Below are 17,861 nucleotides of genomic sequence, written 5' to 3'. Positions count from 1 at the left end.
CCTGTCTCTTGGTTGTGGGCTGTCAAAGCTAGGTGAAAGCTGATAAACTCTCCCTGAATGTATGGGAAATTTTTGAATGACATTGTTAATAATGCAAGTGATGACTTAGTTGAACAAAATAACCCACAGATCCTTTGGAGGTGAGTAGAGGAGACAATAATCATATTGGTGAATAAAAACTTGGTTGTTAGCAACAATATCTCAAATTAAGTATTGACTTTAACTCATTGGTTTCCATGCCTAATAGCAGCCTACTTTAATGTATTTCTAAAAGGAGGACATGTCAGACCAAAAGTAACCATACCAGTTAACTTCAGCCTCTCACGTTGGCTTTCCATGGTACATTTCATAGCCTTCATTTTGACCTTTAAGAATGAAGCTATGGGCCAAAGGGGATGGCCAAGGAGGTTTCCTGAATCCTATTTAAACATGTTTTGCTAAGAGGGGCAGGGTTGGCAATGGGGATGAGTTCTCACTTGCGGGAACCCTGGGGGTGTAGTGAGCTGCTAACAGCAAGACCAGCAGTTCAAAAACATCAGCCATGTCACGAGAGAAAGTGGAGGCTTTCTACTCCTGAAAAGGTTTACCATCTCAAAAGCCCACAGGGACAATTGTATTCTGTCCTATAAGTCAGAATTGACTCAATAGTAGTGAGCGGTTTTTTTGTTTCAAATTAATTTGTACTCCTTTATTGTGTCAACTGCTTTGTGTATATGATTGCATTTGATCCTGGCACCATGAAGTAGGGATAACTATCCTTCAGCAAAAATAATATTAAGTAACTTGGCTCAGGTCATAATTAATGAGCTATCGAGCCTGGATTCAGACATAAGGACATGTGGTTCCAAGAATTGGTTCTGCTCAGCACGTGGAGACCTGGGTCAGCTTCTGGTTCCACCACAAAATAACTGTGTGCCCTTGGAAAGTTGCTGGACATCTCTGGACTTTGGTTTGCACACCTGTAAACTAGGGAGGGTAGGCCATGATAGGTTAGGCCCTCACCATCTCTTACAGCTAGTCTCTTAATTCAACTCTTTGAGGAGCATGCATCATTTCTGGTGGCTTAGAATTGGCACTAATTATACTTGTAATATTCCATAATTTCTATATTCTGTTGGGTCACTTGTCTTCAGAATGATCACAAAGATGGATCTCTTCCAGTTGTTTGGTCAGGTAGCTGTGTTCCAAATTTCTTGGCATAGACAAGCGAGCACTTCCAGTTCAGATGTTGTTCAGACATTCCAAGAAGTATTCTGTCAATGTGTGGAGACGTGTTTCCCACCAGTGCCTTCAGTGCAGCTTGGACTTCTTCACGACCGTACGTTTAGTCCTTGACCATGTGCTACCTTCTGAAGTTGTTAAATGTTGAGCATTTCTTTTTGGTACAGTGACTGTGTATTCCTTCCATCAACTTTTCATTTTATTGAGCTATAAACGTGACGCAATTCAACAGTTCAGTCATATCAAGAAGGGTGCAATCATCGATGGCAGTGAGTTTTGAAGGTGCATTGAGGGACTCTGGTCCTAACAGAGCTGTCTCGTGTAGAGGATCAGTCAGCTAGAAGTATATTCTGCTCTTAGTCTCTAAGACAGTGGTTTTCAACCTGTGGGTCACCAGCCCTTTGGGGGTCGAATGATCCTTTCAGAGAGTTGGCTTAAGACCATTGGAAAACATATCTTTCCAATGGTTTTAGGAATTGAAACTCTGCTCCTCTATCCATCTCCAGGCGGGTCTGCCCACATACAGAGAAGCACACATACAAATACCCAGCGTGAAGACTGTTACCCATGCTACACCATGCTTCAAGACAAAATTTCATTTGTCATTAGAGATATTTCACAATATAGAATTACATATTGTTTTGTGATTAATCACTGTGCTTTAATTAAGTTCAATTTAAAACAATGAAACCACATCCTGCATATCAGATATTTACATTATGATTCATAACAGTGGCAAAATTACAGTTATGAAGTAACAATAAAAATAATTTGCTGGTTGGGGGTCACCACAACATAAGCAACTATATTAAAGGGTCGTGGCATTAGGAAGGTTGAGAACCACTGCTCTAAGAGTAAGAGGTAATCACAGGCCAGGTCATCAAGATGATCCTAACTCATAGCAACCCTGTAGAACTGCCCTTGTCAGTGTCCAAGAGTGCGTAAATCTCTATGCACTTCCTCCTTCCCTATGGAGTTCTTGGTGGTTTCAAATTGATTATCTTGAGGTTGTAGCCAATGCATCACAACACAGCCTCCAAGGCTCCTCTCAACGTGAGAATCTGGGTGGCGGTGGTTGTCCAATGCAAAGGCGAGTCTCAGAATTCACCCTTTTAGAGTAAACCTGACAAAGAGGACATGGCTGAGCATGTAGAACATAAATGTAATAAACAGTAAACTTATAATGTCAAAATAACCCAAGATCAAAAGACCTGCCTTCCCTTGAGGGCCCATCAAAGTCTGCACATGAAGGAGTTATTGGCACAGTAATGAGGCAAAGGTTCAAGTGTGGTTGACTAAGCACGGAGGTCAATGCCTGGCACTGTTAGTATTACTACTTGGGCAGTACTATCCTCAGCAGTAGTGATGTTGGGTTCGCCTGGAACAATCCTGATTACCATCCTCCCGATACTCTAACCACACTGGCAATTAACCCTGGGCCAATCCCTTCTCCCCTTTCATTGAAAAAAATCAAAAAGAAAAAACCCTCTCCAGATCCCATTAAAATTATAGTAAAGATACACAAAAGGAAGCGGATCCATTAAATACTCAAAGCAGGAGGGAGGAAGTACCCCTGGGAGCCAGAGAGATTTTCAAGTGTTTCTGAAAACAAAGGCAGACGAGGTAACAGTGACCAGTAAACCAGAGCAGGGGGCAAAGCTCCAGCCTGTACTGTCAACTGAGTAGAAAGATGTGCTCCAGGGAGCGTCTCAGAGGGCTGCCCTTTCAGGGTGAGGAGGTGCAGAGGAAAGAAGTGAGGGTGAGTCATTTACAATCTCCATTGCTCTAATGACCTTTGAATTCTGTTTAGTCACCTACCACACGGCCACGCCTGCTCACCAAAACTACCCCACCTATGAAATCAGTGATGTAGACATAGTACACTTCCAGCAGTGACAGTGAACCTGAAGATGTCATTGAGAAGATTGCTGTCAAATCTTCACAGTAAGAAATAAGTTGGAGATAGTCTAATTGCCCAGGTACAGATCGAGCAAGTACACTGCAGCATATTCATATGGTGAAATTATTTCCTCCCAATTAATGTTGCTAAAATTATCATTTAAGTATTTGTATGGACATTAGATCTCTTGACACGATGAAGGGAAATTATTTATTAGCAGTAACTTAGGAATTATTTACTAGCAATTCTTCTATCCAGGTCTTTGTAACTCACATCAAATGATTGGGTGGGACCATGCAAATAGGGTGTGTGAAAGACTAATAGCAGGCGTTGGTCAGATTTGCCACTCTGATGGATCAACTCACATTGAAGAAATCCCAAGAGCATCAAGAAAGAAAAGCCACTGGCAGAGCTGGAGAGTTGGAGAGCCCACTCACTGAAGTGGCAGTGGCAGCAGACTTTACAGTAGCGCCCAGAGCATGAGGCAGAGCCGTCGGTGGGCTCCTTGGACCTCAGAGATGGAACACAAGGGACCACATGACTGAGAGTTTGAGAGCAAGTGAGACCTACCTGCCACCATGGCAGAGAAAAGACACTTCAGAAAAAAGAACTGCATCCTTTGCCAGTTTGTAACCAATTAGCTTCCCTAATAAACCCCGGAATTGTATTGTCCGTGAGTTCGGTGTGGCCAATGGGATAAATCATGGATCCCAGAAGAGAAGTAGAGTGCTGTGGGGCGGGGGGGGGGGAGTGGGGGGGGTGATTGGTGTCAGAATGAGATAAAGAGGGATGAATGGACGAAGCGTGCCTGACCTCTGCCTGGTGGCAGTGGACCTTGGGCTGGTGTGAAATTGGATTCTCCTCTTTTGTGAAGCCAAAAGAAATCAGATGTGGTACCCATGCTATTTCCTCAACCTTACATAAAATAACCATTAAAAAATTGTACATGTATTAGAATAGACCCAAAAAAGTCAATTAGAGAGACAATGACTGAAATAAAGAATTTCTTGAAAATTATGGAACCTTGAGTTGCAAAGTCTGTTCTAAACATAATGCCAAAGGCAGAAATCATCAGGAAAATATGTATATACTTGACATAGAAGAGAAAGAATAGCATGAAAAAAAAATGCTTAGCAAGATGAAAATGAGTTACTGAAATTAACATTCAGTGTACATGGCAGGTCAATATCCTGAATATATGACAAGGTCCTACAAGTCAATTTAAAAAAATACCCCAGTAAAGAGAAAGGGAGGGAGAGAAGAGAATCTGAACAGGAAACATATTACACATAATCAATATCAATTGAACAAAAATTATGTTATACAGACAAAGGCTTTTCGAGATTTTTTTCTTTTAAATCATTTTATTGGAGGTTTATGCAACTCTTATCACAGTCCATACATCGATCATTGTATGTCAAGCACATTTGTACATTTGTTGCCCTCATAATTCTCAAAATATTTTTTTCTTGGTTTTAATTTTTGTTTATTTTTAAAAATCATTTTATTGGGGCTCATACAACTCTTATTACTATCCATACATCCATCCATTGTGTCAAGCACATTTGTACATTTGGTGCCATCATCATTCTCAAAACATTTGCTTTCTACTTGAGCCCTTGGTATCAGCTCCTCATTTTTCCCCTCCCCCATGAACCCTTGATAATTTATAAATTATTATTATTTTGTCATATCTTATGCTGTCTGATGTTTCATTTCACCCAATTCCCTGTTGTCCATCCCCCAGAGAGGAGGTTATATGTAGATCCTTATAATCGGTTCCCACTTTCTACTCCACCTTCGCTTCACCCTCCTGTATCGCCACTCTCACCACTGGTCCTGAAGAGATAGATCATCTGTCCTGGATTCCCTGTGTTTCTGGTTTCTATCTGTTCCAGTGTACATCCACTGGTCTAGCCAGATTTTTAAGATAGAATTGGGGTCATGATAGTGGGAAGGAAGCATTTAAGAACTGAAGGAAAGTTGTATGTTTCATCATTGCTACACTGTACCTATAACTCACTGCCATTGAGTCCATTCCCATCCCAGTCGCCCTATAGGCGGTATGGAACTGTCCCTGTGGTTTCCAAGGCTGTTACTCTCTACAGTAGCAGAAAGCCTCACCTTTCTCCTGAGGAGTAGCTGGTGGTTTTGAACTACTGACTATTTCAACTTCCTTGGGTAAGCACCCAGGGAGTAACCAGGGATCTCCAATCATCGATTGCATTGTTTTACTGTGGTGGCTTCAGTGTTGCTGTGGTGCTGGAAGCAATCCCACCAATATTTCAACAGAAGGGCCATCCATGATGAGTAGGTTGCAGCAAAGCGACCAGATTAAGAAAAAACAAAGGAGAAAGAAGAGGCAGTCCACTTCTGAAAATTCAGTCACTGTAAACTTTATGAGAAGCAGCAGAACATCATAATGCTCTTATGTAACAGCGTCTGTCTGATGTAATGCCAGAAGATGAGCTCGCAGGTTGGAAGGAATGCAAAATGCAATTGGTGAAGAGCTGTCTCCTCACAGTAGAGTTGTCCTCAAAGACATGGATGGAGCAAAGCTTCCAGGATCTTCACCACACCAAATGAGAAAGAATATTCACAACTTTCAATAATGGATTGTTCTAAGTATGAAATGAAGCATAAAAACACTGATACCCTAGGCATCCGTGAACTGAAGTGCACTGGTATTGGCTATTTTGACTTGGGCAATCATATGGTTTATTGTGCAAGAAATGACAAATACAAGGAGAATGGCGACATAATCATCAAAAAGGAGCATTTCAAGGACAAATATTGTGTGAAAACAGTACTATAAGAATAAACACCCCTGAATGAGGGCCGAACATGATAGTGGAACAAGAGGAAAGTACAAGGAAATTGAGAAAAGAACTAGGAGGTAAAGGACATTTATAGAGGTCTAAATACAGTCATGTACATATGTAAATACATTTATAAACAATGATAGGGAAATATATCTATAGACATATATTTATTTATTAAGTAGTAAGGCAGCAGATGGACACTGGGTCTCCACTCAAGTATTCCCTCAACACAAGAACACTTTGTTCTAATAATCTGGCATTCTATGATGCTCACCTTCCCTGACACGATCACTGAAGACAAAATGGGTGCATAAGCAAGTATGGTGAAGAAAGATGATGGTGCCTGGCTATCAAAAGATATAGCATCTGGCGTCTTAAAGACTTGAAGATAAACAAGCAGCCATCTAGCTGAGAAGCAACAAAGCCCACATGGAAGAAGAACGCCAGCCTGTGTGACCACCAGATGTTGAAAGGATAAGGTATCAAGCATCAAAGACCCAGAACAAAAAAAATCATATCGATGTGAATGAGGGGGATGGTGGTGTGGAGACCCAAAACCCATCTGTTGACAGTTGGACATCCCCTTACAGAAGGATCACAAGGAAGAGATGAGCCAATCAGAGTGCAATATAAGACCGAGGAAACACACAACTTTCTTCTAGTTATTTAATGCTTCCTCTACCCCCACCCCCCACCCCACTGTCATGACTCCAATTCTACCCTACAAATCTGGCTAAATCAGAGCATGTACACTGGTACAGACATGAGCTGGAAACACAGGGAATCCAGGACAGATAAACCCCTCAGGACCAATAATAAGAGTTGTGATAACAGGAAGGTAGGGATAAGGTGGGGGGAAAGGGGAAAACCAATCACAATGATCAATATATATGGCCCCCCAGGAAGATGGACAATAGAAAAGTGGGTGAAAGGAGATAGTGGTCGGAATAAGACATGGAAAAATATTTATAAATTATCAAGAGTTCATGTGGGAGCGGGGGAGGGGGAAATGAGCTGATATCAAGGGCTCATGTAGAAAAAAGTTTTGAAAATGATTATGGCAACATATGTACAAAGGAGCTTGACACAATGGATGGATATATGGATTGTTATAAGAGCTGTAAGAGGCCCCAATAAAATGATTTTTTTTAAAGAAAAGAAGAAGAAACACCAAGACAAAGACTAGCATCTGTTTTCAGCTCACAACATGATGTAATCTGGTCTCCCAAAGAATGTTGTGGTGTATCTCTCAATGCTTATGAACCATTTAACAAAAAGAGTATTTAAGATCTTTCTTGAAATACAATGTTGTCTGAGATAAAATAATACCTACAGGTTTACAAAGAAGCCCAGTTAATACAACTATAAATCAAATGTACACATCAACCAGTAAGCCAGTGGTGAAAAACTGAAGAATTTTAACAGCATCTTCAGTCTGAAAGTGATCAAACATGCAATCAAGATACCTTGATAATTACTGGTGACTGTAATATGAAAGTTGGCAAATATGACATTGGTAATAGAAATAAAACTAGAGATTTAGTGATACCTTCTTTTTTTTCACAACATAGACAGGGAAGATGCACACTGACCTTACCATATGAAATGCACAGGAATAAAATTGATTACGTGTCTGGGAAGAGACCATGGAGAAGCTCAATATAATCTCAGCCAAAACAAACTTAGGGGCCAACTATGAAAAAGATAATCAGCTGCTCATATTCAAGTGCAGGTTGAGTAAAAAAAATTATAACAAGTCTATGAGAACCAAAACACAACCTTAAGTATATCCCACCTGGATTTCAAGAACAGATATGATGCATTGAACACCAATGACAGAAGACCTGATGAACTGTGAGATGACATTGAAAACATTCGTGAAAAAAGTAATAGTTCATTAAGAAGACATGAAAAAAAGAAAAGATGAGTGTTTAACAAACTCAGGAACAAGGGAAGAACAAGTGATCCAAAATTGATGGTGAGGAGGGTGTAGGAGGCCTGTCCGGGCATGATCAAGGGTAATGTAACCAAGAGGAATTACTGAAAACCCTGAGCATGACATTGGGACAAGAGGAAAGTAAAAGGAAATAGAGGAAAGCGCTAGGAGGCAAAGGGCATTTATAGAGGTCTAAATACAGGCATGTACATATGTAAACACATGGAAGAGGGGGAGGTGTGGGAAGGAAGTGGCGTTGACCAACCCAGGGTCAAGGGAACAAGGAATGATTCAAAACAAGTGGTAAGCAGGGGGTGGGAGGCCTGGTAGGGAGTGATCAAGGGCAATGTAACCAAGAGGAATTACTAAAATTCAAATGAAGGCTGAGCATGATAGTGGGACAAGAGGAAAGTAAAAGGAAGGAGAGGGAAGAACTAGGAGGCAAGGGGCATTTATAAAGACCTAAATACAGGCATGTACATATGTAAATATATTTATATATGATACTGAGGAAATAGGTCTATGTGCATATATTTATAGGTTTAGTATTAAGGTAGCAGATGGACATTGGGCCTCCACTCAAGTACTCCCTCAATGCAAGAATACTTTCTTCTATTAAATTGGCATTCTATGATGCTCACCTTCCTGACAGAACTTCTGACGACAAAGCGGGTAAATAAGCAAATGTGGTGAAGAAAGCTGATGGTGCCCAGCTATCCAAAGAGATAGTGTCTGGGATCTTAAAGACTTGAAGGTAAACAAGTGGTCATCTAGCTCAGAAGCAACAAAGCCCACATGGAAGAAGCACACCAGTCTGTGTGATCATGAGGTGTCGATGGCATCAGGTATCAGGCATCAAAGAACAAAAAATTATATCATTGTGAATGAGGGGGAGTGCTGAATAGAGATCCAAAGCCCATATGTAGGCAACTGGACATCCCCTGACAGAAGGGTCTCGGGGAGAAGATGAGACAGTCAGGGTGCAGTATAGCACTGATGAAACATACAACTTTCCTCTAATTCTGTAATGCTTCCTCCCTTCCCCCGCTCTCTATCATGATCTCAATTCTACCTTACAAATCCGGCTAGACCAGAGGTTGTACACTGGTACAGATCAGAGCTGAAAATACAGAAAATCCAGGACAGATAAACCATTCAGGACTAATAATGAGAGTAGCCATACCAGGAGGGGAAGGGGAAGGTGGGGGAGAAAAGGGGAATTGATCACAATGATCTACATATAACCACCTCCCTGGGAACGGACAACAGAAAACTAGGTGAAGGGAGACATCGGACAGTGTAAGACATGAAAAAAACAATAATAATTTATAAATTATCAAGGGTTCATGAGGGAGGAAGGGCTTGGGAGGGAGGGGAGAAAATGAGGAGCTGATATCAAGGGTTCACGCAGAGAGAAAATATTTTGAGAATGATGATGGCAATAAAAGTACAAATGTGCTTGACACAATGGATGGATGTATGGATTGTGATAAGAGTTGTACAAGCCCCCAATAAAATGATTTTTTAATAAGAAAATCAAAGGAAAATACTCTCAGCATATCTCAAACTGCAAGAATGGAAGAAAAAATTCAAACATTTAATAGCAATATTGAAGGATTCAATTGTATGAGATCACGAAGGGCGAAATAGTGAATGATGCAGGAAGCACCCAAAGAAAATGGGAGGAATACATAGAGTCACCATAGGAAATGTTTAAATAGGTAGCCTATGATAAAGCACTATCAGAATTGAAGGAAGAAGTCCAAGGTGCCCTGGAGCTATAAGTGAAAAACAAGGCTCCTGAAATTGACCGAATATTATTGGAATATTTTTTTAAACCTTTGTAATGCTGGAAACACTAATCTCTTCCAAGAAACTTGTAAGACAGATATCTGGCCAACTCACTGGAAGAGATCTATACTTGTGCTCATTCCAAGGAAGTTGACACAACAGAATGCAGAAACTGCTGAACATTATCATAATATCGCATACAGGCAAAATTTTGATGACGATAATCCAACAATGGTTACAGCAGTACATTTACATGGTGCTTGCTGCCAGACAAGGTCGGATTCAGAAGAGGATGTGGAATGAGGGAGATCATTGCTCATTTCAGATGGAGCTTGGTTGAAAGCAGGGAATACCAGAAAGAGGTGTGCTTGTGTTTTATTAACTATACATAAGCATTCAACAGTGTAGATCATAACAAATTATGGAAAGCATTGCAAAGATTGGAAATTCCAGAATACACCATTGTGCTCATGTGGAAACTATATGTACCAAGAGGCAGTTGTGTGAACAGAACAAGGAGATATTGTATCATTTAATATCAAGAAAAGACCAGGAGGACCCCTGCTGAGTAAAATTAGTCAATCACCAAAGACAAATATCGTATGAGAAAAATCCACTGCCATCAAGTCAATTCCAACCCTTAGTGACTCTATAGGACAGACTAGGTTTGGGCTTCCAAGGCTGTCAATTCTTACTGGAACAGAAAGCCTCACCTTTCTCTCTCACAGTGGCTGGTAGTTTTGAACTGCTGACCTTGTGGTTAACAGCCCAATGCATAACCCACTGCACGACCAGGATTCCTTATGGTAAGATATGTCTGTTATAAAAAAAATCAAGAAAAATTCTTCACACTAAAAGAAACATTTCTGGTGGTTAGCAGGAGGGGAAGGAGCAGGGAGCGAGGGGGAGTCACTATTGAGAGGGTAGGCAAAGTATTAACTTGGGTGAAGAGGAAGGCAATATGAAGGATGTTAGGGAAAATTATGGAGGCACGGGAAAATACTGGGATGTTTGCAAGAATTTAAGGCAACAGAGACAGTACTGCTATACACAGACTCCTGCACTATGAGTAATGTAAGAGTAGATGGTTATGTACACATACAAGTTGAAGAGATGTGGGAGGGAGAGGGAGAGTATACCCATGAACATATATAAAATTTGGCAAATGATATTTGAATTTGTGTATTTACCCTTGCTGCAAATATATCCATAAATATGGTAGAGCACACAGGTGGTAATAATATGGAAACTTCTCAGCCATAAGCAAACACCTTGAGGGAAAGAGTTGCTCGGCTTGTGGGCTCTGGACCATAGTTTGGGGGGGAACACCAAGGCCAATAGACATAACAGTTTCCAAAGACAGTGTTCTACACCCCACTTTGGTGAGTAGCATCAGAGCGGAATAAAGAGTGATGAAAAGGACATATGAAAACAGGCAACCCAGTGGACCATGGACCATGTAATCATCAGCTTCTACAACCCTGAGAACAGAAGAGTTAGACGATGCCTGACAACCGTTACCACCTGCTCTGCAAAGGCTCATATGAAAAGTTCCAAGATAGTGTGGGAGGCAAAGGTAGACCAGAACTCAAACTCATGTTTTAAAATACCAGGCTTCTTGATTAAATCGAAATTTCAGGGACCCTCAAGACTATGTCCCATAGTCACCTTCCAGATCTGGAACTGAACTCAACCCTCCATTAGAACCACCGCTTAAGATCCAAGGGGCAGTTTTCACACAAGGACAGAAGTCCAGGAAAGAAGAAGCAATGAGCACTGGGAAAGCAGTGGTGCACTGAGGGGATTGAAATGGATGAATTCAAACAAAACGAGTATCAATCGTTGAACGTCAAGCTGATGACCTGCTCAGTCACAATACCAAGTCTAACAAAATGAAGTCAGGAAGGGGTGTGTCAAGTTTGCATACTTTCCCCATACTTATTCAATCTGTATGCCGAGGCAATAATCTGAGATAAACAATATAATGAGATGTGTTTATAATTTATGTCCAAGAATATTCACAACAGCATTATTTATAAGATTACAAAGGGAAATAACCTTAATTTTTCAACCCAAGGAATGTAATGAAATACATTTTAGTATGTTCTTTTTTTTTTCTTTTTTTTTCTAGTGGTTTTGTGTTTACTCCCACACGGTGCGTGGCGAGGGCTGCGGGTGTTGTGATCGATAGTACAGAGGGGGTTCTCTCAGCTTCTTTTGGGTGTTTTGTGTTTTTTCTATAAAAAGAGCCTGGCACTTCTCCGACTGTAGCCTGCCTAGTCTATGGGGTGGGTAGGAGGGGCCCTGCTGGGGGTGCTGCTGGCTGATCAAGAGGGGCCTGGTGCTGGGGAGGCTGGGCTGCTAGGGGGCTTCCCCAAGGCATCCTTTGCCAGGTCACAGGCCTGCGGGGGTCCTGGGTGCTCTGGAGACTCCAACACCGGGGCCATGAATGGAGCAGCAGCGTTCCCAAAGAAGAAGCTGGCCCACCAATGGCCCATCAATGGCTTTCCCACCAATGGCCCACCAATGGCCACTGGAGCTGGACCTGTTACTGGAAGTGGACCCCAGGCGACGCCGGTCGTAGTCGTGGGTGGCCACGAGAGAGCCGCTGGAGGGGATGGCCACCATGCTCCGGCGGAAGGAGACCTTGGCAGCGACCCTCGGGGCCTCGGCGCGCGATCACGGGTGGCGAGGCGCGGGGACGAGGGACTAAGCCACGGAACCCATTGGCGCTGGAGACCGCTCCACGACCGTGACGTGCGTGCCAGGCTCCATTTTAGTCTGTTCTTATCATGTATTCATGGTTGTTTGGTTCCATCAAGTTGGTTTCTACTCACAGTAACCCTACGTGTAACTCAATGAGACACGGATTTGTCCTAAAGCAAATGAATAAGAATTGGTATGTGTGAGCCCATTGCTGCTGCCACTCGGTCAATCCATCTCCTAGAGGATGGTTTTTTTTTTTTCTGATTCTCTTGTTTACCAAGTACTATGTACTTTTCCAGGAACTGGAACCACAAGTCCGACGAATGTGTAATGACGTCTGGTCATCCTTACTTCCAAGGAGCATTCTGGCTGCACTTCTTGCAAGACAGATTTGATTGTTCTCTTAGCAGTATTGTCAATAGTCTTTCCCAGCATCCTGATTCAGATGCATCCATTCTTTTTTGATCTTCTTTATTCAATGTCCAACTGTCACGTGCATATGAGGTGATTGAAAATACCATGGTTTGGGTCAGGTACACCTTAGTCCTCAAGGTAGCATCCTTGCTTTTCAACACTTTAAGGAGTTATCTTGCAGAAAATTTACCCAATGCAACATGTCATTTGATATCTTTATTGCTGCTTACATGAGCATTGATTTTGGATCCAAGCAAAATGAAATCCTTGACAACTCCCATCTTTTCTCCAGTTATCATGATGTTCCTATTGCTCGAGTTGTGAGGATTTTGTTTGCAATCTCCCGAACATACTCATGTATAAGCTGAGTTTTTCAGCACATTTCTAATAGTTTTTGTGGTAAAATTAGGTGCCTCGGCTTATATTCAGGTTGGCTTATACTCAAGTATATACGGATACTGAAGGCTTTACCTTTATTACCAAGTGTTTCAAGTCCTCCAGCAAAGAAGGTTGTGTCATCTTGTGTTAGTCTGGGTTGACTAGAGAAACAAGAGCTGTGTATCAAAGAGCAATTGTATATTGAGAAAACATTCCAACCCCGTCCAGACCAAGTCCACAAATCCGATGGTAACCTATATGTCTGATACCAGTCTATAAATACCTCTTCAGACTCACACAACACATACAATGACACCAAATGCAGGAAGATCACAGGTGGAAAGTCTTGTGGATCTAGCGGCAGCGGAAGAATCTCAGCACTGGTGTGGGTCTCCACGTGGTCCTTCCTACTCCAGGGCTCTGGCTCCATCAGCAAGTTCCATGTGGCTTGTCAGCAGGAAGACAAAGAGAGAGAGTGTGTGTGTCCTGTCTCCAGGGAGGAGGCCAGGAGTTCCCAGAATCCTCAGGGAAAGGTCATGCCCACACAGAGGCCCCGTTGGCTATAGCCTGATTGACAGGCTTAACTCCACCCCTTCGTGCAAGTTGACACTTGATTATGTAACTGTCACACGTCTATGTACTAAAGGTTGTGAATAAGCCTCCCAATCCCGATGCTACATTCTTCTTTATATAGTCCAGCTTCTCAGCGTATTTGCTCAGCACTGAATAGTATGGTGAAAACATAAAACCCTGATGCATGCTTTACCTGATTTAAAACAACACAGTCGTCCCGTGTTCTGTTTGAACGACTGCCTCCTGATCTCATTCACAGCTTCCAAATGCGCGCAACCAAGTGTTCTGGAATTCTCATCCTTCTTATTGCTATCTGCAACCTGTCACCTCATGTATGGGTTTTGAACTAGCCAGCCTCCCACAATGACATGAGTTAGTGTCTTTGAAGTACATCAATCTTTCACTCTTTTTTGGCATATGTGATTTTTTTTATAGTGCCATTGAGTGAGAATTGATTTACAGCGACCCTAAATGTGTCCGGTGAGAACTGGACCCTATGGGGTTTCTGACTGATTTTTCAGAAATGCGCGTTAGATAACCAAACTTTTCTTCGGCGGCACCAACCTTTGGGTGAGCGGCTGAGAATGCGTGCATTTGACACCATGCAGGCTCTCCTACTCCCCGTGACTGATTTTGTTCCTCCACAAGCCCCCAACCAAGAAGCCAATGTACCAAAGCAGAAGGTTCATGCACACTATAAGAGCAAATCAAATAAAATGTCCAACAAATGAATTGCAGGCTGAGGAGGAATGCAGAGAAGTGATCAGCTGAACCCTGTCAGCAGGCTTCCATCTGAGTCACCACCTTTGAAACAGAAATCCACCGACTGACGAGTTCCAGTTACTTCCGCCCTCCAGTAAGGCAGGCTCAGGCAGCATCAGGTCCAGCCCCTGTGAGATGCCTCCGCCCACTCACGGACCACCCCTCCTGGTCCAGGTAGAAAAGCACCTCAGACTAGGCACGCTCCAGGAGTGGTCCAGCCGGAAGAGAAGGAGCGGCTCTCTGAAAACACTGGCTGCACGCTGCAGGAAAGCCCAAGGCACAGTGAGTGGTTGGGATAACTTCCTAGGAGGGAATGCCTGGGCTTACAGGGAAAGGGCTACAAAAGATGTTCCTGATGAGTAGAACATGACTTTTTTTCTTGTCTTTCGCTCTCTCTTGGTATTTAAACTGTTGCGGTGGCTTTGTTCCTTTTTGACTTTGAGCTCCATAAATCGCTTTCTTAAAACTTTGATACCATTGATCATTGTCCTCTCCCCAGAACTCAGATTAAAGTCCTTTCAGGGATCCTTGGTCCAACTTCAGATTTTCTCAGAGAAAGACCAAGAAAAATGCCAGGACTCTAGGCAGCTGATGAAATCTCAAATACACACCTTCAATCCACCCCCACCCCCACTGCCTTTAGTGGTCAGAAAAGCAAATGGGATTTTTTTTAAAACAGATTCATGTTCGTTCTTAATAATGTGTAAATTTGGTAGAGAGAAAGTTTCCTGGTCTTGTCAGAAATCATTTGATCCTGTTAGCTTATCATGGGATTTGTGAAATGATTTACTCATAATTTCTCTCTGCAAACAGTTAAGCTTAATAAATCTGTCAGCTAAAATAGGGCCACAAACTATGCATTTTTTATACCTTGTTACTCCACCACTTAAATTGATTTGCCAAGATCTAGAGGTACTAAATATGTATTTTTGCTCTAACAACACTTTTACTTCAAATGCAAATTCAATATCAATTATTGCTACTGTTATTTTTGTTATATCAGACTAAAACCCTACTTGTAACTAGTTATAAAGATTCCCCTCCTATAAACAATTTTTTAATCTTTAATTTTTAAATTTCTTAATTAAAGATTCTGTATTTCTTGGTAGTCCTTTACCTCAATAGTAATTCCTAGAGATTAGGATTCCTTTCTTGTCTGAGTTGAATTGCTTAGTACAATAGTAAAATGCTCACTTAGAATATTTATATTAGAATATTTATATTTACACTGTCCATTGTCTCCCTTCACCCACACTTCTGCACAGTGTAAGACATGAAATAACAATGTAATACATAATTGATCAAGGATTGATGAGGGTGGAAGAATGGGGGAGGGAGGGGTAAAAAGAGGAGCTGATACTACAGGTTCAAGTAGAAATAAAGTGTTTTGGAAATGTTGATGGCAACATATGTACAAGTGTGCTTAATACAATTGAATGATGTATTGATATAAGATTTGTAAGAGCCCCCAATAAAACAATTAATTAAAAAAGAATATTTTTAGATAGCACATATACCTATAATTTAGAACCTATATAAATGTATGCTGTATTTCTGTTATATATATGTAATTATACAAAGGGGCTTCAAAAAGTTTGTGGGAAAATTAAATGAAAAGATAATGATACTTTCTATGAGCTTTTGAAGTTACTTTATTTGTACATACTTATATATGTGTGTATGTAAATGAAGTCTATTTTTATTAACCTCTCAGTGAGGAGAAACACTTCTTATTTTGATTTCTTCTACAATAGACTTAAAAATCAACTTGTTCGTTGCATAACTTTTAATATATTTAAACCATTTAATTCTATAGTATTTAATTATATGTCAATAAAACTGTTAGGATTTTTTAAAAATCAACTCACTTATTTTTTAGAAAACTATCTGGGAAGGATCCTAGACTTTTAGATCCCGAAGAAACTTTAGACACAATCTAGCCAATAAAAACAAATGAAACCTCAGAATCTTTTTTTTTTTAATCAGACTTACTGGTCTGATAAAAGTTAGTGAAACCAGTATGGATTGTGATAAGAATTGTATGAGCCCCTAATAAAATGATATTTTTAAATAAAAAATAAATAAGGTTAGTGAAACCCCTGAGACTATGGCCATTAGACGCTTATCACGTCTAAAACAGAACCCACCCTTGCGGATCAACTTACAGCCAAACAATCATGTGAGTCATAACAGCTGGAGGGGCTGTACGCCTCAGTGCAGTCAACCACATGAGACTACAAGGGTCGCGTTTGCCCAAACACAGTCAGAAGGCAGGAAGGGACATGAAAGTAGGACGAGTGGAAACCAGAAGGCCCCTCAAGAGTGTGGCATTGAGGGGATTACAAGCAATGTCACCCAGCAAAATGGGTGTCAATTGTGTTAGTGTTCATGTGCTCTGCAAACTTTCACCAAACTATAGGGAAACGTTGAAAAGCTGTATTTTTGAATAAAATATAAGATATATATGTTTTATTAAAAATAAATACTTTGTTTACCTCTCCGACTTAACATTCGGAACCAGAGCCTTAAAATGTGTTTACTGGAGTCCACTTCGGATAGCCATGCAGGCGGCCCTTTAAATTTCAAAATCAGGGGTCATGTGTGTAGGTCTCATCCCTGTGGAAACACGATCTTCATGTCATCATGACCAGAGACTCCTTCTAATCAACATACAAATACATCCACGATTGTCCTGCTCTAAAATTCTCACACCCATCCCAACTCTCATCCCTAAATCATACATCTGCCGACTCTAATCCTGGGCTTCGGGGCCAGGGCCGGAGTGGAGTAAGGCAACGGTGGATTGTGGTTCTCGGTTTCTTCCTCCTTCTCTTTCCTCTTCTTTGTTAATCGAAATGTCTCATGTATGGGCAAGAGTTTGAGGTGTGGACTGTGTGTTCTCTGATGTGGGAAAAAAACTTGGGTGAGGGAGAGGGGTAATGAACCTGAAGACATGATCTCATGCTTGGTGGGTGAGTCTCGCTCCTTTTCCTTCTGCTTTGAAAAAATGGTTTGTTTAGTGAGCAATTGTTTTAGAACCATTTGGTATGTCTGGACACAGCAACGCTATGGATATGAATAATTTTTGTAAGAAAACAAACTGAACAAAAGCACCAGAAGGGGAGAAAGACAAATAAGAACTGAAGTGCTAGTCTTTTTTTTTTTTTAATCTCCACTTCTCAAAGCAGAACTCCCAGGGTGTTGAGCAATTTGAGCACATCATCCTGGTGTCTGATCTGTGGGCAGTTTCTCCATGGGGTGGGGCTCACAGGGGCTTGTTTTTTTTTTATGGAAAAAATTATTTTTGTTTTTAACTTTTTATTATAAATTAGGTGGTAAATTTATATTTTAGATGATT

The 17,861-nt window shown here is 41.2% G+C and overlaps 1 protein-coding gene across 1 annotated transcript in view; it reads left to right on the top strand.

Moving 5' to 3' along the window:
* The first annotated feature begins 14,662 nt into the window (after window positions 1-14,662).
* The window catches only part of UPK1B (uroplakin 1B), a 40,099-nt gene continuing 36,900 nt past the window's right edge, over window positions 14,663-17,861 (top strand). The window contains exon 1 of the mRNA XM_075543454.1: window positions 14,663-14,785. The gene's annotated coding sequence lies outside the window, so the exon portion shown is untranslated. The remainder of the gene's footprint in view (window positions 14,786-17,861) is intronic.

This window comes from Tenrec ecaudatus, chromosome 2, assembly GCF_050624435.1.
Source record: "Tenrec ecaudatus isolate mTenEca1 chromosome 2, mTenEca1.hap1, whole genome shotgun sequence".
In the NCBI taxonomy this organism is placed as follows: domain Eukaryota; kingdom Metazoa; phylum Chordata; class Mammalia; order Afrosoricida; family Tenrecidae; genus Tenrec; species Tenrec ecaudatus.
This window is presented reverse-complemented; position numbering and strand designations above follow the sequence as displayed.